General features: G+C 42.5%; 1 long non-coding RNA gene across 2 annotated transcripts; it reads right to left on the reverse strand.

Moving 5' to 3' along the window:
• LOC145717789 (uncharacterized) lies at positions 1-25,697 on the reverse strand. 2 transcript variants are annotated; one of them, XR_014141210.1, is made up of 5 exons: positions 25,423-25,697; positions 14,408-14,565; positions 4,562-4,694; positions 381-498; positions 3-269 (listed from the first exon to the last, which is right to left on the reverse strand). It is a non-coding gene; the product is annotated as an uncharacterized LOC145717789 (long non-coding RNA). The 2 variants fall into 2 exon arrangements; XR_014141209.1 differs by having other exon boundaries at positions 1-498; positions 25,423-25,696.
• Positions 25,698-25,712: the final 15 nt, after the last annotated feature.

Below are 25,712 nucleotides of genomic sequence, written 5' to 3' on the forward strand. Positions count from 1 at the left end.
AAAAAAAAAAAAAAAAAAGAAATAAAGTAAGAAGTAACAGCAAGAAAAAGGTATACAGGTCTGGTCCAGTCATCTTGGGAAATCTGTCTCCTTCAGCTGTCGTCTGCTTCAATTCCTAGAAATCTTTATTTCCAGGTACTCAGTTGGTGTGCAGATCTAATCAGGGTTTGGTGCTTTCTGTAGAAGTGACACATGTGGGGAATACCTGGCTGGCTCAGTCGGAGGAGTGTGCAACTCTTGATCTCGGGGTTGTGAGTTCGAGCCCCACGCTGGGTGGAGAGATTAAAAAATTAAATCTTAAAAAAAAAAAAAAAGATGTGACATATGGATCCAAGAGTCATTCCTTGAAGTTTGGCCGCACAAGGGTTAGTTAACAGTACCTGATAGGGGCCTTTCCAACAGGGTTGAAGAGAGTCTTTCTGTAGATGTCTTTTCCAATAGATGAAATCTCTGGACTGCAAGGTATGATGCTTAAGATCTTTATCTCCCAGGAACACACTGTGGAAAGATTGTTCTACTAAAGCATGGTTATTGTCAACAGAAGCAATTAGGCCTTTGCAATATTTAAGCATATCTCTTTTTACCATTTGTGGATCAGAAAGAAGCAGAAGCCAAGTACATTGGCCATCCTGTGATTATCTCAAAGGGTGAGAGTTTATAGGTTCCAAAGAGGTAGATCTAAGATGTAGGAAAACTAATGGCAGTGCTTTTGGCCGGAGTATTTGAAGGGCCTCTACAAATTTTGCTTGACAATGCCATTAGTGTGTTTGACTTGCCCTGAGGATTAAGGGTAGTAAGCACAGTGGAAGTGTTGTAACAATAGCCAAACAGCACAAACTTGCTGAAGCAAGTTCCCTGGTCACTATGAAGTTTGAGGGGGGATTCCCCAGGTAGGCATGATCTTTTCCAGTAGGATTTTAGCCACAAAAATAGCAGTCCAGTGAGAAAACATACAAACCATTACCAAGACATATTTATATGCCTGAGATGGAGGAAGGTGAATAAAATCCATCTGCCAAACTTTGATCCACTGGGCAACTTAAAGTGTCCAGGAGCAGTGCAGACAGGTTTTCCCGAATTATATTTAAAGGCAGGTGGGGCAAGCAAAGTAGGCACTCTGTGGTCTTATTTACATTTACCCACCAGTATTGGCTCAAAGGTTTTCATTTTATCAGCAGACTAATGACTGGATACATGTACAGTAGTCAGTAATGGGAATTTTAGAGTCTCTGGCAGCACTGGATTATTATTTGGCCCAGCCCAGAGTTTTCTTTTTTTTAATCAAACCAACAGTCATTAGGTTTTCAATATTGTTTTTCCTTTTCTGTGGCTGATTGTTGGGCATCACTATCATTTTTTCTAGATTATCATTTGGGGAGGAGAACATCCCTTTGGACCATGACAGAGGCTTGGCTGTTGGTTCCTTTGAGAACAGCATTCATTGTGGAAATATCAACTAGGTGGTTTCCTCTGGCCTCCAAGGAATCCAGTTTGGAATACACAGGGACCTTGATACTGGCCAAAGCATCTGGCAAGAGTATGGCATCTAGTAATTCCTGAACATAAAGGCCATTTTTAATTTTGTCCCCACTAGAAGTGAGGAAGCCTCACTGTTTCTATAGCATTCCGAAGTCATGAGCTACTCCAAAGGCCCACCTACCATCAGTATAGATATTTGCAGTTTTGCCCTTGGCTAAAACGTGGGTCCAAGCAAGAACATATAATTCAGTCTGTTGGGCCACAATAGCTGAGGGCAAAGGTGCTGCCTTAATGACTTCAAAAACAATTGTAATAGCATACCCAACATAATATTTACCATTTTCGCCTTTTAAATAAGAACTACTGATAAACCACCAAAAAGTCTGCTTTATCCAAAGGAGTTTTCTATAAGCCATCATGGAGAGTCAGACAGTCATGAAGAGTATTGTCCACAGAGAAGGAAGAATGGTGGCAGGGTTAAGATTACAGCCAAAGAGTTTGGAATCCAGTTTTGCACAGTAGCCAGCTAGCCTAAGAAAACCTTATAATTGGCTTAGTTGGGGGAAGTTCAGGATGCCATGAAGCCTATTTGGATCTAAGTGTAGCCTTTGTTCTGAACTCAGGTGCCGCAAATATCAAACCAGAGTCTGAGCAAACTGCAGTCTCTCCGTGGAAACTCTGTGTCCCTTTAAAGCTAACAGGCTTAATGGCTGGATGCTGTCCCTGCAAAGACACCTGAGAAGGGGATCAGAGAAGCAAGTCGCCTAAGTATTAATAAAGCAGAACTTCCAGGTAACTTTCTATCTTCTAAATCCACTTTTAAGTTTTGGGAGAAGTAGGAAGGACTTTCAGCAAAACTCTGGAGCATTACTGTCCAGGTACACTGCTTTCCTTCCCCAAAAGGCAAAGAGGTAATTGACTGACCTTATCCACAGAAAAATCAAAGACAGCGAAAAATCTGATGGAACAAATAAAAGATGTTGAAGGTCATCTGATTCACCTAGCTGGCAATTTTGGTTGTTGCTATCAAATTCTAGAATTATCTCCCCCTTTCAGGAGAAAAAAAATTCCAATGTTATTTTTCTAAGAAACCTCAGCCCAAAAAATGAATAGGGGCAGAGGAACTAAGAAGAAAAGAATGGGTATCTCTTAAAGGAAACAAGAAGGAATTGGTTTAAAGTAGGAACCTGTTGAGGTTTATTAGAGACCCCCACTACTTGAACCATTTCAGTACTTTGAGCAGGGGCTGTTTAATAACAGTAGGGTCATGCACTGAAAGTGTAGCTCCAGTGTCGATAAGGACACAAAGAGATTCATCCCCAATCTGGAGAGTTTTTTCTCCAAGCTGGTAAAGAGGAAGGACTGGGAAAAGCCCCTGTAGTTCTTCGGAGTCCTGTAGTTGGGAGTTCAGAGGGCACTGGAAAGGCTGGTTGGAGGGCTGAAGGCACCTAGAATGCTCGCGTTTGGAACAATCTTTCTTCCATAATGGTTTTTGCAATAATGGCAGAGACCAGGAGGGGGCTGGTTTTGTTTTAGGGGCCTCCACTTGTTGGAGTTGAAAATTAAAGATTTTAGTGGTCTTCCTTGTAGCTGAATTCTCTGGGATGTGGGTAGACCACTTTGCTAAATTAACTGAATCTGAAGTGGACAGTTTCCCATTCCATCCTAGTCCTTTTAACTACAAGGGAAAAATCCCGGTTCAGCCCTTTAATGAACACAGAATTGAAGGGTACCTGAGTGGATTTAACATCCAGAGGGAGGCCAGAATTTTCCTTAAAAACAATTCAGAGGTGACTGTAATAGTCATGTACAGGTTCACTGGGTTTCTGAGTGCAAGCTTCAGTCTTGTTCCAATCAACAGGTCTTGGGAAAGCCCTAGGGACTGCGAGGTGAAGTTGTTTGGCAACTGCCCAGCCTGATCATATAAAAAGGCATGGGGTTGGTCTCTCATTTAAAGTTCTAAAGATGGGACGCCTGGGTGGCTTAGTCAGTTAAGCATCTGCCTTCGGCTCAGGTCATGATCCCAGGGTCCTGGGATCGAGTCCCGCATCAGGCTCCTTGTTCAGCGGGAAGCCTGCTTCTCCCTTTGCCTGCTGCTCCCCTGCTTGTGCGCTCACACTCTCTCTCCGACAAATAAATAAAATCTTAAAAAAAATAAAGTTCTAAAGATTTTTCAGGATCATCCCAATTAGCTGTTTTCAACCAGTGCTGGGCCTGGCCTTCAATAAGCATGTCAACTAGCTGATACAAATCTGAGGAACCTTTTTGGTTGGCAGGTCTGAACGACTGTTAAAATCCTGGGCAAATCTATGAGGATCTTCAATAACTCCAGGAAAATCTTTGACTATGACTCATAGTTCAGCCTTAGTCCAGGGGACATGGGAAATTAGGAGCTTAGCATCAGGATCCTCTAAGAGTCTAACTTTAAAGGGGCAGGTTCTAATGGGTTCAGAGAAGGGAGAGGGGAGAGGTTCAGAAAAAAAGGGAAGTCCACTGAGAGAACCAGAATGAGGAAGCAGAGGGTATAAAAGATGTGGGGACAAAGACAAAGAGGACAGGGGAGGAAGAAAAAGGCCTGAAAAGGGTTTTTTGCATTCTTTCAATTGTTTGTTCACCTTGGTTAATTTAAAATAGTATTTTGTAAAGAGATGATTTTAGAGTCTTGGATACTCTTGGAAGCTTCAAGATATTAATTGAAATAGGTATCCCATTCAGTTCATTTTATTTTAGAGCTTCTCATTTCGTTCTAAGAAAAGCAAGTTTGAGAAGACCAAAAGTTCCCCATAACAGCCATTGGAGTCCTAAGTTATTTTTTGTTAAGTTGGTCCAATTAAAAATGCACATGAGGAGGAACCATAGTTTTTAAACATAAAACTGGCTGGGGTCCCAGAAGGAGGACCCTCCTGAGAGAATTTAGCAGATTGAGAACCCATTACTCAAAACCAGAGGTTCAGGAAACAGAAGAGTACTCACCAGGAAGGACAACACTTTCACAAAAAAAAAAAAAAAAATTAATCAGATCCCAAATAAAGTCGGAGAGCTCAACCAGAAGGAGGGAGCTCAGATCCGACAGGAGACTTACCGAACTAAAAGCAAGAAGATGACTCACAGAAGCAGAGAGCACAAGGCACTAACTGTGGGTACTTCACACGGTTCTGGGGGTCATTAGTTCCTCAGGGGTTCATCTCCTTTGGGTCCCAACATTACATGGTGACCTTAAAAAGCAAAAGAGCCAGTTATTTTACCAGCAAAATAACTTCATTAGGTAATGGAGAGGAACTGCAACTCAAGACAGGAAAACTACAGTGAACCACAGGCAAGTCCCGAAAACAGAGGAGAGGGGCTTCCTTTTAGGAGGGGAAAGGAAGAAACTGGGAGGGGCTGTTTTGCTGAGTTCTTACTGGCTGGATTGTTGCTGGGCCAGGAGAAATTCTTCCTCCTGCTGGGGCATTATAAGGTAAGCTGCTTCCTCTTGGGCAATGTGAAATACGCTTCTTACAAGCAAGTGGTAACACGTGAGAGCTCCCCCTTCAGGGCTTCCTGACTCAATTTTTAAATTTTTTTAAAAGATTTATTTTTTTATTTATTTGAGAGCGAGAGTGAGCACGCATGGTGGTAGGGGCAGAGGGAGAGGGAGAGAATCTCAAGGAGACTCCCCACTGAGCACAGAGCCCGACGCAGGGTTTAATCTCACAACCCTGAGATCAGGACCTGAGCTGAAATCAAGAGTGGAAAGCTTAACCGACTGAGCCACCCAGGCACCCGCTGACTCCATTTTAAATAAGGTTTCCTTTATCTTCACACTTTCCACTTTAAAGCCTCTCCCAGGGCGCCTGGGTGGCTCAGTTGGTTAAGCGACTGCTTTCGGCTCAGGTCCTGATCCTGGAGTCCCGGGATCGAGTCCCACATCGGGCTCCCTGCTCGGCAGGGACCCTGCTTCTCCCTCTGACCCTCCTCCCTCTCATGTGCTCTCTCTCTCTCATTCTCTCTGTCTCAAATAAATAAATAAAATCTTTAAAAAAAAAAAAAAAAAGCCTCTCCCAAGTCCTTCCTCCCAGTCAAAATGTACCTCTCTAGGGCATCTGGGTGGCTCAGTTGTTAAGCGTCTGCCTTCGGCTCAGGTCATGATCCCAGCGTCCTGGGATCAAGCCCCACATTGGGCTCCCTGCTCTGCGGGAAGCCTGCTTCTCCCTTTCCCACTCCCCCTGCTTGTGTTCCCTCTTCTCGCTGTCTCTCTGTCAAATGAATAAATAAAATCTTGAAGAAAAAACAAAAAACAAAATGTACCTGTCTATTCCCTCAAGGCCATACTCTTTACTAGATGTCAGTGATATAATTCAGGGTTCAGGCACACTAATATTTTGATGATTTTGTTTCCCACATGCCCCACATAAGAGTTTCAAGGAATGTATTATGATGAATACTAAATCAGCAAATTTCTTAGGGGCCTAGTGTGAACCCAGCACTGGGCTAGAGCCTATAGCACTGTATTAAGGAACAGAAAAACTGCCACTGGGGTGCCTGGGTGGCTCAGTCAGTTAAGCGTCCAACTCTTGATTTCGGCTCAGGTGGTGATCTCAGGGTCGTGAGATTGAACCCCGCGTCAGACTCCATGCACTGCACAGAGTCTACTTCTCTCCCTCTCTCTCTCCCTCTGCCCCTCCCCCTGCTCACACACTTGGTGCACATGCACTCTCTTTCCAATAAATAAAATCTTTTAAAAAATACTTTATAAAAAAAGAAAAATTGCCACAGTAGATTTATCCAGCCTACTCCCCAATTGCTAACATTATCAACAAAGAACACACTCCGGAAAAAACAGAGATAGGGGCACCTGGATGGCTCAGTTGGTTAAGCGTCTGCCTTTGGCTCAGGTCATGATCTCAGGGTCCTGGGATCAAGTCCCATGGCAGGCTCCTTGCTCAGCAGGGGAGTCTGCTTCTCCCTCTGCCCCTCCCCCTGCTTGCGTGTGTGTGTGTGTGTGTGTGTGTGTGTGTGTGTGTGTGTGCGCGCGCCTCTCTCTCTCTCTCTCTCAAATAAATAAATAAAGTCTTTAAAAAAAAAAAGAAAAGAAAAAACCAAGATGGAACATTCATACAACCTTTCTGGCAGGCTTTTTAGCCAAACGTAGAAAAAGCTTTAAAAAGTCACATAATCTTTGACCTGTAATTTTACTCCTAAGAATTTATACTAAGGAAGTAATCAGAGATACATACAAAGATGCAAGTGCAATGATGTATATTGCAGCATTATTTATAATACTGAAACAATCTAAATATCCAAAATAGAGGGCTAGGTAAATAATTCATTCTTTATCCATATGATAGAATATTGTATGTACATTAAAGTCCTATTAATGCAAGACTCTTTAAAGACAGGAAAAATCTACTGTTGATTGTGAAAATTTTTGTTTTAATTTTATGCATAGAAAAAGACTGAAAAGATTTACCTTAAATGTTGAAAAAAATGTTTATCTCAAAATGATAGGATTATTAATGACCTTTTTTGAGCTACCTGTTCTAAATTTTCCACAAGAAACATTCTTTTTTAATTGGGAACAAAACAATGAAACTTTCTATTTTTTAAATGTAATATTCCCTGAGAAGGACTATTTGTCTTCCTCATAACATCAAAGAGTAACTATATTCCCAGCTTCTCCTAATGTAGCCATTTATAGTTTTGCATTTGTAAATGTGTTTAACCTTTTTAAACCTTTTGGCTTCTGGTTAGTAACTTGTCCTATTATTTTTTTGAAATAATTATACATTCAACAAAGGTTGCAAGAAATGTATAGGGAAGTCCCATGCACTGTTTCCTCAGTAGCCCCCAATGTTAGCATCTTATACAACTATAGTGCAATATCAAAACCAAGAAATTGACATTGGTACAATCCTCAGTGCTTATTCAGATTTCACCAGTTATACATGAACTCATTTTGTCTGGGTGTTGTGTGTGGGTGGGTGTTTAGCTCTATATAATTCTATCAGATGTATAGGCTTGCATAACCACCACCACAATCAAGATCTAGAACATTTTCATCACAACAAGGATCCCTCATGTTTCACTTTTTTTTTAAGATTTTATTTATTTTAGAGCGAGAGAGAGAGAACGCGCGCATGAGTGGGGTAGGAGCAGACGGAGAGGGACAAGCAAACCCTGCGCTGAGCGTGGAGTCCAATGTGGGGCTCGATCCCACGACCCTGAGATCATGACCTAAGCTGAAATCAAGAATCAGATGCTTAACCCATTGAGCCACCCAGGCTCCCCCATGTTGCACTTTCATAGCCACACTTACCTACCTCCCTCTCCAATTCTTCAACCCTTAGCAACCACTGAACATCCTTCCATCACTGTAATTCTGTCATTTCAAAAATGTTATGTAAGTGGAATCACACAAGATGTAACCTTTTGAGATTAGCCTTTTTCACTCAGAATAACTACCTAGAGATTCATCCAGGTTGTCACAGGTGTCAAGAGTTTGTTCCTTTTTCTTGCTAAGTAGTATTCCAAGGTATGGATATACCAGTTTGTGTAACCATTCATTCATTGAAGGACATCTGGGCTATTTCCAGTTTTTGGCTATTACAAATAAAATTTCTATGGACAGGAAGGGACCAAAGTGGGACTAGGTATGAGCTATCTGATCTGACAGCCTAGAGAAGGGCTGTAGTAGTAAGGATGGGGCCAGGGTTTGTGACCAGGCCTTGTGTGAACCCTTAACCCTAACCTGCTCACCTTGGAGAAGCCCTGAGCAAGAACCCTGGCTATATCAAACTGTGCAAGATCCAGACAGCCCAGAAAATCTCCAAGATGATTGCCACATCACAGAATCTTATCTATCTCACTGCTGACAACCTTGTCCTGAACCTACAGGATGAAAGTTTTGCCCGGGGCAGTGACAGCCTCATCAAAGGGAAGAAATGAGCCTGGTGACCAGGAACTCCACTCCCAGAGAAGAAGTGGATCGGTTTCTCCTCTGGTTTTTGAAGAGCCAGCTTGGGGTCCAAGCACACCCCCATCCCACCCCCAGCATCATGTGATGGTCCCTCCTGCATCTGTCCTCCCAAGCCTTCTTGAATGAACAAAGCCTGACCAGTTTTGGGGGGAATGATTTTGCTCCTGCCTGTGTTGGCCAGAGGTGTTGGGACAGTGTGATTTCTAAGTGATTTCCTACAGTGTTGGTTCCTCCCTCCAGGTGGGGAGGTGATAACCACCATCTCAGGAATTCTCAATAAATTTTTATTACTTAAAAAATTTTTCTATGGACATTCACATTTTACTATTTTTTTAAATTCTTAACTTGCCACCCAAGAACCCAAGAAAGCCGCCTCCTCCTATATACTAGAAATTGTTGAACTAATCTATGTTTACCTTACTAATACTGGCACAGTTTTATGCGAAACAAGCGAGAGTAAGAAAAAAACATGCAGTTATACCATATTTATTCTGTGAATTATGCTTTTTAATGTATTTGTCTCTGCCCCTTGACCATGAACTATGTGGCGGCAGGGACCATGACTAAATTGCCTCTACTCCTAAGCCCCATGTTGGGGGCAGAATTTACTAAACAAACAAATAAATTGCCTCTACTCCTAGGGCAGGACATAGGACCTAGCATAGAATAGGTATTTAGAAAATGTGAGGATCTTGGGCGCCTGGGTGGCTCAGTCGGTTAAGCGTCTGCCTTCGGCTCAAGTCATGATGCCAGGGTCCTGGGATGGAGTCCCATATTGGGCTCCTTCCTCAGCAGGGAGTTTGCTTCTCCCTCCCTCCTCTGCCCCTCCCCCCTGATTGTGTGCTCTCTCTCATTCTCGCTTTCTCTCTCAAATAAATAAAATCTTAAAAGAAAATGTTAGGATCTCTAGGGGAGGGTGGGGTCCAAGGATACATGTTTTATAACAAACTCCATAGATTATAATAGGCAGTCAGGGTTAAGAACTACTATTTAGCTGGATAAACAAATATGGAAAGGGGAAGAAGGAAAGTTCATGATAGAAGAGAGCAGACTCAAGACAGCAAGGAGATGGGGGACGGGACAGGGGTATTGATGTTCTATTATTTTTCTCCACCTTACAGAGTTTTCTGTGTCCAGATTAACCTCTAGCCTGCATGGTAGGGAATCAGTGATTTCCAGCACTATGTTTGAGAAGTGCTATTATTGAATCCCTACGTCTGACTGGGCCAAACAAGACAGCTTGCATCTGCTCTGTTAGGTTTTACCTATTTGAAAGGCTGCTCCACACATCTTTGGAGCCAGAGACACCTTTAAGAGTTTGATGGAAAAAGCATTTGGTGATATGAATGAACTAGAGGTGCTTATTTGTTTAGATGGCATAATTATGTTTGGCGGAGCTTTGGCGAACAATGGCTCCTTATATTACTGGATCACCTGGGAAATAGCCTAAAACTGTCCCCTGACAAATGCCAGGCCTCCTAGACCTCAATAAAATATGATGGATGTATAAAATCACAACAGGGGCTGGGCAGACTCTGGAATATCACTGACTGGTCAGGCCCCGAAATTTTAAAACATGAAGGGGATTCAGCAGACACCACAGGAGCTGGCTGAAGGACTGTTCAAAGATTGCAGAACACCTCAATGAGTTAGCTCAGGGTGATCAGGTCAGAATCGGAACACACGTGATTGAAGAGGGAGGAGAGGCAGGTCAAAATACCAGGCCTGGCAGTTAGGAAGACTTGTGCGTGGGGCACAACTACGTTGCATATGAAAATAAAGCTTTCCTTGCGGGGGGATGCCCCAAAGCAAACAAAGCAGTTTTCCCCCAGGCAAACTGCTCTCATGCACCCTTCCTCTTGCGCTTTTGGAGACTGGCCGGCTGCCTGGCTCAGGGATCTGTTTTAGCATGTGTTGTCCTCCACTGCCATGGCTTTTTATAAATTGACGGCAGTTTTGAAGACTGGAGATCTGTGCTATGTCATAAAAACACAGAGGTGAGGATAACCACTGCATCTGCCAAGTGAGGTCTGTCAGCTGGTGAGACTTGGGATCCAGTTTTTAAAATTGAGTTTGTAGCACAAAGTGGACAATGACAGACAACACCTTCAGGTACTTGGTGTCCTGGAAAGCAGAGCCTTGGAGCTGAAGTCAGGCCTGGACTGATTGTTTGAGGAAAGGGCATCTCTTTTTTTTTTTTTTTTTTAAGATTTTATTTATTTGAGAGAGAGAGTGAGAGAGAGAGCAGAAGTGAGGAGAGAGAAGCAGACTCCCAGCTGAGCAGGGAGGCTGACACGGGGCTCGATCCCAGGACCCTGAGATCATGACCTGAGCCGAAGGCAGATGCTTAACCATCTGAGCCACCCAGGCACCCTGGAAAAGCATCTCCTTTATGGTGGAGAGCTGAACTATTGTTCAGAGTGAGTACAGAGAGTGGGGAGGAAGGAGTCAAGTACAGGCTCAGTCTCTAGGATTGAGAAGACACCTGCAAAATGGTTTCCCTAAGTTTGCTTGGAGTCAAAGTAAGCTCTAACTTGAGAAGGCGAGCCCTGTCTCACATTTTTTCACAGGCCCTCAAAATGCTTATTTCAGCCTTCGCCTGCCCTACTGAGATCTGCAGGCTAAAATCTCATACTGGAATGTGGAAAGGCTGTGACCTGGAGGTCCCTGTTCTCCTCCAAGCTGAGAAGTGAGGGAAGAACTGGCAATGATCCAGGTATATGCCCTGGGGTCTACCCTTCTTGAAGAAAAAGGTACCATGGCAGTCCAGGTGCTGACAACCACATTTGACATCAACAAAAGAAGCAGAAAAAGGTAGTAGTGTTGCCAGAAAAGCAGGACTGGTAAGAGCAAAGGAAGAGCACGGCTGCTTTAGGGTTAATGCAATGGACCCTCAGTGACAACTGTAAATATGGCCCTAAAGAGGCCAGTAGATTATCATTATTACTATAATTTGGGTTGATTACTGTACATTTTCATCTGAAAGAAGACAGTTTCGGAAAGTGAGGGGGAAAAAAGCCCCGAAGCCAGACAGAGTCAGGGTTGGATCCTGGCTCTCCCACTATCTATGCTGGCTTGGGCAAGCCAGTGTCCTTATCTGTAACATGAAACACTCCCAGTGACCATCAATATTTAGTACACAGGCAGTGGCAGATCCAGCTTTTGTGGGGCCCGAAGCTTATACCATTTGGGTTAAGTAAGGTTTTTTTTAAAGTGTAAAATTAGGTACAATCCTGAATATCTATTTAAAATGATACAATAAATGACAAGAAACTACAAGTTTTAAAAACTGACAAAATGTACAAACATCACAAAATTTTTTAAAAGCAACAGTATTTTTCCTTATATTAACTGGTACAACTCCTTGCTACCTTTTTATATTTTTTGCCTGCATCTTTTGATCACCTCTTCATCTGATACCACTTTTGTACTATAATGTCTATAGAGAGAACAGGAAACAATTTTTTCCTAAGAGTTTAGAAAAGTTTCTTTCGGTTTCCCAACCCATCACTGATTAATGTCATGTATATATTCTGGGTTGTTGTCAAATTTGGGAAAACCTCTATCAAATCTCTATCATTTCTTATATATATAAGCTGCAAGATTTTAGACTATGTCAAGTTTTTTATGTAATGACTACTCTTAAATAAGGTTTAGATTTACTGCTTTAAAAGTGTTGAGGGCCCTCAAGTCATTTCTACACTGGTACAGCCACCCATAACTTAACTATATGCAGAAGTGATAGCAAACCACATAAAATATATCCTGCTAACCCCAAATTAATGTATCTGTAACTCAATTTCTCTTTGGTTGGATCCCCAAAAGAATAGCTCCAGTAAAGGGGCACCTGGATGGCTCAGTCAGTTAAACGTTTGCCTTCGGCTCAGGTCATGATCTCCAGGTCCTGGGATCAAGCCCCAGGGAGTCTGCTTCTCTCTCTCTCTCTCCCCCTCTACCCCTCCTCCCTGCTCGTTCTCTCTCTCTCTCAAATAAATAAAAATCTTTAAAAAGGGGCACCTGGGTGGCTCAGTCGTTAAGTGTCTGCCTTCGGCTCAGGTCATGATCCCAGGGTCCTGGGATCGAGCCCCACATCGGGCTCCCTGCTCGGCAGGAAGCCTGCTTCTCCCTCTCCCACTCCCCCTGCTTGTGTTCCCTCTCTCACTGTTCTCTCTCTCTGTCAAAAAATAAAATCTTTAAAAAAAAAATCTCTAAAAAAAAAAGAATAGCTCCAGTAAAAACAGAACTCTCCATAGAAAGCAAACAAAGGCAGAAAATGTAAAAGGAGCAAAAGTGTTTTTTGGGTTGGATGAAGATAGACAACACTCACTTTTAATACATCTTGTGTCTTCACAAGTAGGTTTAAACTTAATAAAAGTATTCCCCTCCCATATACGTTTAAAGTAGTCTAGTGTTGTGAATTCCATTGACAGAATTTGGAAAACCACGCCCCGGAAGAATAAAGCCTCAGAGGAAACCTGCTGGAGCTAATCTATGGCAGGAAAGCCTTCCTCACCACTGAATTCTAAACCCGTTCTGTGGCAAAAGACTTCCTAAAGGAGGACAGCAAAGACAGAAATCCTAAAGGAAAAGATGGGACAGATTCAGCCATACTAAACTTAAAAATATCTGTGAGGTTAAAGCAAACAAAATCAAACATTAAAAAAAAAAAACCTAGGGGAAAAAAGTACCTGTTATTCATATTACAAAGGATTGATAGCCCCAATATAGAAATCAATTAAAAATTTTAAAGCATGAGAAATCCAATAGGAAAACTGGCAAAGAACATGAACAGGCCATTCACAGAGAAAGAAATATGAAAAGGCAAATATTGAAACAACTGGCAAGGAGTTAGGGAAACCAAGCCCCCTCACCCTACTGTTGGGAATGTATATTAGTTCACCTTTATACAGGGCTATTTAACAATATAAAAATAACACTAACATTTGTAAGGAGCTTTGCACTGATTAAGTTATTCAATTCTCACCCAGCTTTATTGATATTCAATGTGCATCTTTTGTAATAATGAAAAACTCAAGACTCCTCAGACACCCAACAATAGGGTTTGGTTAAATGGATCATGGAACCTCTATACAACAGGATTGAAATGATCTATATTTACTACATGAAAAGCTCTCTAAAATAGAGTTAAGTTTTTTTTTAAGGCTACAGAAGATGATGTACGATATCCCATTTCCATCGTATAAAAATTGCATGAATATCTATCAACATATGTATACAGAAAAATCTTGGGGAGGGGCGCCTGGGTGGCTCAGTCGTTAAGCGTCTGCCTTCAGCTCAGGTCATGATCCCAGGGTCCTGGGATCGAGTCCCACATCGGGCTCCCTGCTCGGCAGGAAGCCTGCTTCTCCCTCTCCCATTCCCCCTGCTTGTGTTCCTGCTCTCACTATCTCTCTCTGTGAAAGAAATAAATAAAATCTTAAAAAAATAAAATAAAAATAAAATCCACGCTTCAATTCAAAAAAAAAGCATCTGCCTTCGGCTCAGGTCATGATCCCGGGGTCCTGGGATTGAGCCCCGCATCGGGCTCCCTGCTCAGCAGAGAGCCTGCTTCTCCCTCTCCTTGTGCGCACACTCTCTCCTCTCTCTCTCTCTTTCTAATAAATAAATAAAATCTTTTTAAAAATCTTGGGGCTATATAGCAAAATGATAACAACGGTTGTTTCCAGGTGGTGGGATTTTAGATGACCTTGATTTTCTGCCTTCTGGTTTTCCACGACTGCCTTCTGAACGTCGGCTATCAACACCACTCCTGGGCAGCAGGGGTACAGTGGGCTCGATGTGCACACAACCTCTGGTGGTCCACAGGGCTCCAGGCTTACGGGAGCCCCTGTTTTGTTTAATACCCTACTGTCATGATTTTGCAATTTTGAATAATTCACGAATAAGGGGCCCCACATTTCCAGTTTGCACTGGGTCCTGCAGATTCTGTAGCTGGCCCTGTCAGGAGTATACCTTGCCTCTTCAGCTGTCATCCTGAAATGTCCGCAACCGCCACTGCTGTGAGAACGTGCTGTTTTCATTTTCCTTCCTTCACACAGAAAGGAAAACCTCTCGACAAGGAGGCTTTGGACTCATTTTTTCCACTGTCAGCAGGCTGATCAACCCTCTCCCTGGAAGAGGAAGGAAAGCCTCTGAGGACCGACTGTTGTTCTTCCCTATTAGATTTTAGCTTTACACTCTCTCCCAGCCCCCAACAGGATGGATTATCCGTGTCCCTCACAATATCTGCCTATACCTTCCAAAATGCCGATCCTGGCAGGGGAAAAGCCTGTTCTCCTGAGTAACACAATCAATGGCAGCAACTACTCTAGCGTCAAACACATTTGCGTACATTACCTATGTAAATTGTCTTTAGGTCATTCAGTAATGAGCCCATGACCGTGGCCATGAGATTTCCTTATAGTTTATTCCCATCAACTAAGCTTTTCATTGTTAGAAACAGTTTCATATAATCTTCCACTTGGAGATTTCACTGTGCATTCCTCCCTTTGGATCTTTTGTAAAGATATATTTTTTGAGGGGCGCCTGGGTGGCTCAGTTGGTTAAGCGACTGCCTTCGGCTCAGGTCATGATCCTGGAGTCCCGGGATCGAGTCCCGCATCGGGCTCCCTGCTCGGCAGGGAGTCTGCTTCTCCCTCTGACCCTCCCCCCTCTCATGTGCTCTCTCTCATTCTCTCTCTCTCAAATAAAAAAAAAAAAAAAAAAAAAAATCTTAAAAAAAAAAAAAAAGATATATTTTTTGAAAAACTAGCTACCCCCCACCCCTAAGAAATCATGCTTTTGCAATGTCAAAATTATATCCTTAACCTCCTTTATCTCTACCTTTGTTTCCTATTTCTAAGGCAGTATCTACTCAGAGGAAAGAGGGTCACAGTCCTATAGTGACTCAATTGCCTTTAAAACAGTGGTTGTGACATCTTATCAAAAGTTTCATGAGGTCAATTTATATTACATCCACCGAATATTTTATCTGCATGCTATTTAATCCTTCAAATAAATCCAGTTAACTAGGTAAGTGTTATAGAAATCACATCTCCTCTAAGGAATTCTTTTGGTCCAAATATCTTCTACTAGCTTTTCTGACATGACAGTCAAAATTCCCAGTTCTTGAGTCACCTCTGTTGTCCCATAGTTGCCACATAAACAAAAAATGTCTAATTTTGGATATTGTCAAATATACATGAAAGTATAGAGAACAATGCAATTAAGTTCCAGGTACCCATTACTCAGCTTCAGCAATTACATTCTGCCAATCTCAATCATCACTTTTTAATTTTGTTTCTTGATTTAGAAGAAATTTTGAGCATTGGGCTCTCACTAGGAATACAGCCAAATTCATAGTCTCACTTGAAATAAAGCTGCCACCTCAGGAGCGGTTATCTAGTTAGAATCTAAAAGCATCCCCATTCCCAGATTCCCCATCTCTAACCAACCCGCTCCCCAACTCCCCCTCCTCCCACCCCTGTGCTGCAACCGGCATTTGTCCCAGCTAACTGATCTAATGATCTAATCCTGTCTCCTTTCAACTACGGGAACATAGGACAGGGAGGCTTTGAGAATACATTTGTTCAGCATGCTGCAGAAGAGGCAAAATTGCTGTCTGACCCGTGCATCCCAGGGCAATTCCATTTCACCTCTTTACCTTCTGGAGAGGTGAACAAATAACAGAATTAGAACAAAATTTATTTTTTACATCTTTTGTTCAGAGATCTGTTTAGGGGCACCTAGGTGGTTCAGTTGGTTGAGCTTTCGACTCTTGGTTTCGGCTCAGGGCATGATCTCATGGGTCCTGAGATGGAGCCCCCTTCTGCCCCCGCCCCCGTTGGGCTCTGTGCCCAGCGGGGAGTCTGCTTGAAGATTCTCTCCCTCTGCCCCTCCCCCCACTTGTGCACACATGCGGACGTGCTCTAATAAATAAATCTGTTTTTTTTTAAAAGATCTGTTTAAACTGATAAGAACAGATACTACACTTGGGGCGCCTGGGTGGCTCAGACGGTGAAGCGTCTGCCTTCGGCTCAGGTCATGATCCCAGGGTCCTGGGATTGAGCCCCACATCAGCAGGGAGCCCACTTCTCCCTCTCCCTCTGCCTGCCGCTCCCTCTGCTTGTACTCTCTCTCTGTCAAATAAAAAATAAAAAATCTTTAAAGAAAAAAGATCTGTTTAAAAGCATGCCATGTCTATGCACGAGAAAGTGGGTATTAAGCAAAGAAGGCAAGAAGAGCAAGGCTCTGAGGGAGTAAAATGGAGAACTAAGTTATGGGTCATAGGAAAGGAGGCAATAGTTCTGGGCTGCCTCTGACACTTATCTCCTTTAATCTTCCTCAACAACTTCAGGTACAATTGGATTCCCATTTTACATCAGAGGAAACTGAGGATTCCCATTTTACATAAGAGGAAACTGAGGAAACTCAAACTTCAGAAGTCCTGTGGCTCCAGGCACCCAGTCTGTGAATGTTGGGAGGAGGAATTCAATCTTACCTGAATCCAAAGCTGTGCTCTTTCTACCTAAGCGGTAGGCTTGGGAGCACTGGGCACTCACACAGGACATTTGTCGGGGTCCCCAAGACAATCTACTTTGAGGCCTCAGCCTGCAAACAAATGCCACTTTGTAATGAGACTTTCTCTCTTTCTCACCAGATGGTCCCCTAAATTAGTTGAAGCCTGTGGGCCTTAAATATAAAATAGGCGGATGCATCTTGATTATAATACGGCAGTTTGGTTTTAGTCGCAAGCGTTATGCTTAAAATGTAAGAATGTGATTGACTTATAGCATTTTCTTTTTAAAGGATGAAAGTCCCTTGTGCTTGATCGGCCCAGCCCCTGGATGCCTGGCTGCTGCTCGCCCAAACAGACAGAACTATACACCCAGGCAGGCTACCAAAAGCAAAAGTTCTATAGCCACCCTCCTCAGACAGGCCTGAGCCACATGACCTTCACCCAATCCACACTGCTGACGTTGCCCCTTTGAGATCCAATGGAGGCAGTTCATGCTTTTCCTCCCTTGGCCAGACTAGGCAAGCTGTGTTTCCTCAAGAAGCCCCTGGCTTGCTGCAATATTACCCACCCAGCTCCTTCTTTGCCATCACCGTTTACCTGACCCTGCTGATCCCTCTGGACTGAACATCTGCCCTTTTCTTCCACACTGAGCTGGGGGGGGGGGGGAAGAGGCAGCTTTAAAACCTGCTTCTCTTTTACTCACACTTAGTATGCCTGTTTTGTCTGTATGTAAAGGCCCACTCACCTACAGCTAGGAAAAATCCTGCTCTTGTATCTAACTTTGGAACTGAGAAATCAGTCTTTATTCAGACACACACGCTTCCTCCACAAAGCATGGCAGCTGGGGTGGAGTGGGGGCAGCAGTGAGGTTGCAGGATCCAGGAGGGATAGCGAGAAAGGCAATGCTGAAAGGAGAGAGGAGCAGTCTCCTCAGGGAAGGGAGATGTTATCATAGAGTTAAGCAGCAGCAGTAAGGAAGATGAATTCACAATTCAGGAAAAAGGGAGAAGGGGTTAAGTACCAAGCACTATGCTAGATGCTTTACATATACCAAAGGAGGAGGGACCGGAAATGAGGAGAAATTTATGAATGCTATGACACTAATTTAGGCAAAAAGTAATGAAGGACTTAGTAGAATGGTAGCAGTTTGAATGGAAAGGAAAGAATAAACAGGATTCACTGTGAGGGGAGTTTCAGGCTAACTTACCAACTGATTGGGTGCAGAGGTCAGGGAGGAGGAGACCAAGAGAGCTTTGGGTTTTCATAGTAAGTGACTGGGAAGATAAGGGACATTAATAGGAAAATGACTGTCAGGAGATGGACGTAGGTAAGGTTGATCAATTTGGTTTGGGACCTAGTTAATATTTAAATTTTTTTTTAAAGATTTATTTATTTATTTGAGAAAGAGAGAGAGTGGGAGGAGGGACAAAGGGGAAGGGAGAGGGAGAGGGAAAGAATCTCAAACAGACTCTGAGCTGAGTGTGGACCCTGACATGGGGCTCGATCGCAGGATCCTGAGATCATGAGATGAGCTGAAACCAAGAGTCAGACGCTCAACCGACTGAGCCACCCAGGCACCCCTTGAAATTTCTTATAATACAAATTTTCAAACATAGAGAAGAATTGAGGAAATAGGATACTGAAGTCCCATGTACCCATTACCTAGCTCAACAATTATCAATTCATGGCCAATCTTGTTTCATCAATACCCGACCTATTCCTCCTTTCCCCAACTGGATTATTTTGAAATAAATCCCAGATACATGATACCATCCATAAACACTTCAGTATGTATTTCTAAAAGATACTCTTAATATAACCACATACAATTATCTTACCTAAAAAAAATTAATCATCAAATACTTAATGTCATCGGTAAGTATTCAAATTTCCTCAATGGTCTCCTTGTTTATAGTTGACTGGTTAAAATCAGGATCCAGATAAACAGACCCATTGAATGTAAGATTCTGTCTAAAACTGCCAGGTATACATACCAAGCAGGCAACTGAAATTTCAGGTCCAAAACTCAATGAAGAGGTAGAGGCCAGGAATACAGATTTAGAAATCATCTTCCCAGAGGGAATGATGAAGCTATTTGAATAAATGAAGCTACTGAGTAGATACCATAGAAGGAGAATATAGCAATAAAAATGGCCCAAGGATAGAACCTTGGGGAACAACTACATTCAGGAAGAGAAGAAAGAGCCTCCTGGGATGGGGATAGGAGTAGTTTGAGAAAGAAGTGAAAAGTTGGAAAAGAAAACAAGATAGTGATGTCACTGGAGCCAAGAAATGAAAGCACTGCACAGAGGGAGGACCACACAATTTTGCCCACTTAATGTTTTCCATCACAAAAGTCTTGGGCTGGGGCACCCAGGTGGCTCAGAAGGTTAAGTGTCTGCCTTCGGCTCAGGTCATGATCCCAGGGTCCTGGGATCAGGCCCCAAGTCAGGCTCCCTGCTCCCTCTGCCATTTCCTCTGCTTGTGTGCTCTCTGTCTCTCTGTCAAATAAATAAATAAATAAAATCTTAAAAAATAAAAGAGTCTTGGGCTAAGACTCAGTCCCTGCTCTACTGTGTAACTTTCTAGCTATGTTACACATTAAGCAAATCATATCTGTAAACCTAACATTCTTCAGATGTAAAAAACGGATAAGACCAGTCCTTCCCATTAAAAGGCTTTGTAAGGATCAAATGAGAATGGATGCACGTGAAGAAGGCCTTTTTTTTTTTTTTTAAGATTTTATTTATTTGCGAGAGAGAGAATGAGAGACAGAGAGCATGAGAGGGAGGAGGGTCAGAGGGAGAAGCAGACCCCCTGCCGAGCAAGGAGCCCGATGCGGGACTCGATCCCGGGACTCCGGGATCATGACCTGAGCTGAAGGCAGTTGCTTAACCAACTGAGCCACCCAGGCGCCCCTAAGAAGGCCTTTTTTAACTGCAAAGTATTGGACAAATATGAGAGGCTATTCACTCAATAAACCTTTACTGTTTTTATTAATGTGAAACTATAACTTAACTGTTGAATGGAGGGTTAAGTTTCTAATATTAAAAAAATGCTGAATTTTAAAGGCCATGATTCTTCAAGTCTCACACTAGCTAGCTCTTATGAGCATCTATCATCTGCTGGGCACTGTTGTAAATCCTCCACAGAGGGGCACCTGGGTGGCTCAGTCGGTTAAGAGTCTGCCTTCAGCTCAGGTCATGATCCCAGGGTCCTGGGATGGAGTCCCACGTTGGGCTCCCTGCTCAGCAGGGAGTCTGCTGCTCCCTCTGCCTCTGCCCGTTCCCCCTGCTCATGTTCACTCTCTTTCTCAAATAAACAAATAAAATCTTTAAAAAAATACATCCTCCACATACCTTAACTCATTTGATCCCCTCAAAATCATGAGGTAGGTACTATTATGAGCCTTGTTTTACAGATGAGGAAGCTGAAGCTGAGAGGAGTGAATGAACTTGCCCCAGGTCACACAGCTAGGAAACAGGTGAGCCAAAGCTCAAGCCAAGTCTTTCCTATGCCCAAACCTGACCTCTTAATCACTACACCAAAGTTCCTCTTAAAAATATGTCTCGAGGGCGCCTGGGTGGCTCAGTTGGTTAAGCGACTGCCTTCGGCTCAGGTCATGATCCTGGAGTCCCTGGATGGAGTCCCACATCGGGCTCCCTGCTCGGCAGGGAGTCTGCTTCTCCCTCTGACCCTCCCCCCTCTCATGTGCTCTCTCTCATTCTCTCTCTCTCAAATAAATAAATAAAATCTTTAAAAAAAAAATATGTCTCAAGGGGCACTTGGGTGGCTCAGTTTGTTAAGTGTCTGACCCTTGATTTCGGCTCAGGTCATGATCTCAGGGTTGTGAGATCGAGTCCTGTGCTGGACTCCACACTCAGCAGGAGTCTGCTTGGGATTCTCTCCCTCTCCCTCTGCCCCTCCCCCCACTCGTGCCCCCCCCAATAAATAAATAAACAATATCTTTTTTAAAAATACGCCTTGAGGGACGCCTGAGTGGCTCAGTCGGTTAAGCGTCTGCCTTCAGCTCAGGTCATGATCCCAGGGTCCTAGGATTGAGTCTCGCATCAGACTCCTTGCTCAATGGGGAGCCTGCTTCTCCCTCTGCCTGCCGCTCACCCTTCTTGTGCTCTCTCTCTCTCTGACAAATAAATAAAATCTTAAAAAAAAAAAAAAAAGAAATTAGTCCCTTAAAAAAAAGTATGCCTTGAGGGGCACCTGGCTGGCTCAGTCCATGGAACATGCAACTCTTGATCTCAGGGTCCTGAGTTCAAGCCCCACACTGGGCTTAGAGCTTAAAAAAATTAAAAAAAAAAAAAAAGTGGAAAAAAATATGCCTGAAAAATTAGAAGATCACCATACCATAACCCTAATGAATTACAGATCTAGGCATTAAGCATCCATGCAGCTATCATCACAGAGACAACCAGACATTATATGGCTCCTGAATGAAGCACACATCCACCATCTATGAAGTTAATTTTGCGCCCCACCACCCCCAAACCGAACCTGAATCAAACAAAGCTTTTAGATTAGGGTTACAGTTGCCAGATAAAATTCAGGAAACCCAATTAAAGTTGCATTTCAGATAAACAACAAATAATTTTCTTAGTATAAGCATGTCCTATGCAATATTTAATATGTCCCATGCATTATATTTGGGACATACTTTTACTAAAAAGTATTCATTGTTCATCTGAAATTCAATTTTAACTGGGTATCCTGTATTTTTATTTGCTAAATCTGGCAATCCTACTTTATTGTTTTTTAAAGATTTTATTTACCTATTTGAGAGAGAGAGAGAGCGCGAGCAGGGGGGAGAGGCAGAGGGAGAAGGAGAAGCAGACTCCCTGCTAAGCAGGGAGCCCAATGCAGGGCTCAATCCCAGGACCCCGGGAACATGACCCCAGCCGAAGGCAGACGCTCAACCGACTGAGCCACCCAGGCACCCTGGCAATCCTACTTTAGATCTAACTACCCATTTATAAGAAACACAAAGGACTGAGAAATGTACTAATCTGAACACTCACTAGATGTTTGATTATATTAAGAAATTATTAACTTTTTAGTTGTCTAGCTGTATTGTGGGGTTTTTTTTTTTTTTTAAAGAAGCTCTTATCTTTTATAGATACACATTGAAATGTTTGTGGATGAAATTATATGATGTCCTGAAGGTCCTTCACAATAATTTGGAAGGGAGGGAAGTGGATGGGATATAAATGTAACTCATGATGTTGAAGCTTCCTTAAAAGTACATGTGATTTCATTATACTCTTCTATTTCTGTGTTTAAAATTTCCAATAAAAGTTTTTAAAAGTTTTAAAAGAAACAATACCTAGCACAGTGACTGACATACTGTAAATACTTAATACGTATCTGTTGGCAGGCAATTTTTTTTTTTTTTAAGAAAGCTCTCAGATGGCCATCAAATGGAAAAACATTCTGGAAATGAGATTACAAGCATGAATATGCCTGAAAACACAAATGAGATTCACTTAGGGACCAAACTATACTCAAATGGAAACAATAATGAATTTGCCCAGACAAGGGAATTTGTTTATTGAAGATGAACAGTTGTGAAAGTCTGGGCAGAAGAGGTACATACATTACAGGTACCTAATTTGGGTAAACACATAAGACATCTTTAACCCCCCAAAAAGATGTTATGCAGAAAACAATCCACCTTAGGTTTTCTTCAATATTAACTATTCCAGTGAACTGCTGTGGAAAGCCATATTAATTTCCCAAAGGCCTTTGGACAGATTTTGAAAATTTGAGTGCTCACATGCAAGTAAATCGCCAGTTACTAGAAATTTATGACTTCTCATGCTGAATAATGCATGCACTTGACAGGAGGTCTTTATAAAAAATGCAGTATTGTCAATTTTAAATGCAGTGTTGCCTTAAGTGCTGGGTACATGAGGACAACCAAATTCCAAAGCAATCTCCTGCACAAGGTGCAGGCTACTGTGTTTAGTGAAGTGTTTAGTGTAGGTACGTGAAATAGCTGTTTATTTTATGCTTAATATCCCACTATATGGATATGTTATAATTAATTCAACCATTTCTCTTATTGATGGATGTTTCCCACCTTTGCTATTATAGACAACAATGCATTTACCCTTCTACATTTAGCCTTACATTCTGGTGCTTTATTTTCTGGGAGAGATTATAAGAAGTGCGTTGGCTGGGCCAAGAGTATAAATATTCTTAATTTTAATAGATACTAATTGCATGTATTTTTAAATTAGGGCTACAATGTGGAATGGTGTTCTAAAAATGCAATCACCTAGGGGTGCCTGGCTGGCATGATTGGTTAAGGATCTGATTCTTGGTTTCTGCTCAGGTTGTGATCTCAGGGTCCTGAGATCAAGCCCCGCGTTGGGTTTCATGCTCAGTGTCTGCTTGAAATTCTCTTCTCCCTCTGCCCCTCCCCGCCACATGCTGGCTCGTGCGCTCGCTCTCTCTCTCTCAAATAAATAAATCTTTGTTTAAAATAAATAGGTAATTGCATTTTTAAAATTATTTAACTACAAGTCAATCATCTTACTAACTTCACTACAAATGCTAAGTATATTTCAGCTCTGCTTTAAGTAGAGAACTGGGTTCTCCAACAACCTCCAATTAACAGTGCCTTGGTATTAGAAATCCCATGGTTTATTCTGTTTCAGAGCATCCTGTAGCTGTACTTCCAGTTTGGTCCTTCCTTATCAGGAAGTGGCATTTTAAATTGTCATCTTGTCAGTCTCTGAATTCTGAGTGCCATTTCAATCTGTCCTTTCTTGGTCCTTTTTTGCAAGGAGAGACTGGTTCTCTGCACTCTTTAAAAAGGTGCCTAGGGGTGCCTAGATGGTTCAGTAGTTAAGCATCTGCTTTTGGCTCGGGTCATGATCCCGGGGTCCTGGGATCGAGCCCCCCGTCAAGCCCTGCATCGAGCCCCGCGTCGGGCTCCCTGCTCAGGGGAGAGCCTGCTTCTCCCTCTCCCTCTGCTGCTCCCCCTGCTTGTGCTCTCTGTCTCTCTGCCAAATAAATAAATAAAATCTTTAAAAAATAAAATAATAAAACAAAAAGGTATTTTTTTTTAAAGATTTATTTATTTTAGAGAGAGTGCAGTGAGGGGCAGAGGGAGGAGAGAACCTCCAGCAGACTCCCCGAGGAGGAACTCGATCTCACGACCCTGAAATCATGACCTGAGCAGAAACCAAGAGTCCGATGCTTAACCGACTGAGCCACACCCAGGTGCCCCCCAAAAGGTATTTTTATTAGTAACTTTTCCTCTTTTACTTTTTGTCCCTCTAATCTTGAAGATCCCTTTATTGGCTACTCTTCAAATTCAAAAGTAACAAATGCTTGTTAGAACCAGTGAAACAATTCACTATGAGGATGTATAAAGACAAAGCTCATCACCTCCACCTCAACCTCCTGATATAATCAATATTAACAGCCTGCTGAGTCTTCCACAACTTTCCCTGCTCATACAAACAGATCACATATGTAAAATTTTGTTTACACCGAAATATAATCATACTATACATTGTTCTGCAACGTGTTTCACTCAACTATATATGTACATATATACATACATATATGCTTATTATATATGTGACAATGACAATATCTAGTATTTAACAAAATATAGTGGAGATACTCCACAGTCTTAAGTTCCTTTCCAGTTCTAAAATTTTTGTATTCCTTCAGAGAACATACTACCATTATAATTATTTGTAATGAATTGTTCACTGTCTTTCTTCCCTGAGAGACTGAGAACTCCATGAAGGCAGGGGGCCAATTTTGCTCACCCCTCTAACTCCAGAATTTAGCATAGTGCTGCCAGGATAGTAACTGGCTAAAATCTATTTGTTCATTGTTTCAGTGCTTCCCGAAACCTTCAGTCTACTTAAACTGGGTCACTGTCAATACTCAAACATTTATCTTTAAGAATTCAGGCCCGAAGAAAGTCACCACTCAGTGTTATTTGGATGGAACCTAGTGACAGTACATTTTAAATATTTGGGGAAATTTGTATTTTTTAGCAAAAAAAAAAAAAAAACCTCGCTACTACAAAAAAAAAAAGAATTTTAAAAAGATCACGTGTTTAATAGAGAGTTCTGCACTTGTAATTAGGAAACCTGGATTCTAGTCCCACTTCCAACATTAATTACCGTGTGGCTTTTAAGAAGTTCCTTTCCTTTCTGGTCCTGGGGTCCTCATCTGTAGCTCTAACCTTCATTAAATTCCAAAAGTATGTACTGTCTACTGCTTGCTGGCACAGGCTAGGTGCTAGTGATATAGGGATGAATAATAATAACAGTCAACATTTAATGAATGCTTACTCTGTGCTTGGTCTTTTACTAATGGAGTCCTATGCACTCTCATTTATCTCCTATGAGCACTACCGTGATATTTTCTGTACTTTACAAAGGAGGGAACTGAGGCATAACGAGGTGAAGTAACTTTCCCAGCATACCAAAGGACGCGGTGAAGACAGGATTGGATTCCAGTCAGTGGGGCTTCAGATGCCATTCCAACAACCATAGAAAATCCTTGCCCTCATAATTCGAGGACTGTTTCAGTGGCTTGCATTTTGGTCCCAGCCCAGGAATACTGGGTGGCGCACCCTCCTCATCGATATGAGGATGGAACAATGCAGTAGCACGTTAGAGAAACTACTGGGAAACGTGACACAGGCGCGGCAAGCTGTAATGCTCTACCTCGCTCTCGCGGTTTCCACGCCGAGAAGGTGAAGAGGTGGGAGGT

The sequence above is a fragment of the Leptonychotes weddellii genome, chromosome X, assembly GCF_054177405.1.
Source record: "Leptonychotes weddellii isolate Sample4059 chromosome X, ASM5417740v2, whole genome shotgun sequence".
NCBI lineage: Eukaryota > Metazoa > Chordata > Mammalia > Carnivora > Phocidae > Leptonychotes > Leptonychotes weddellii.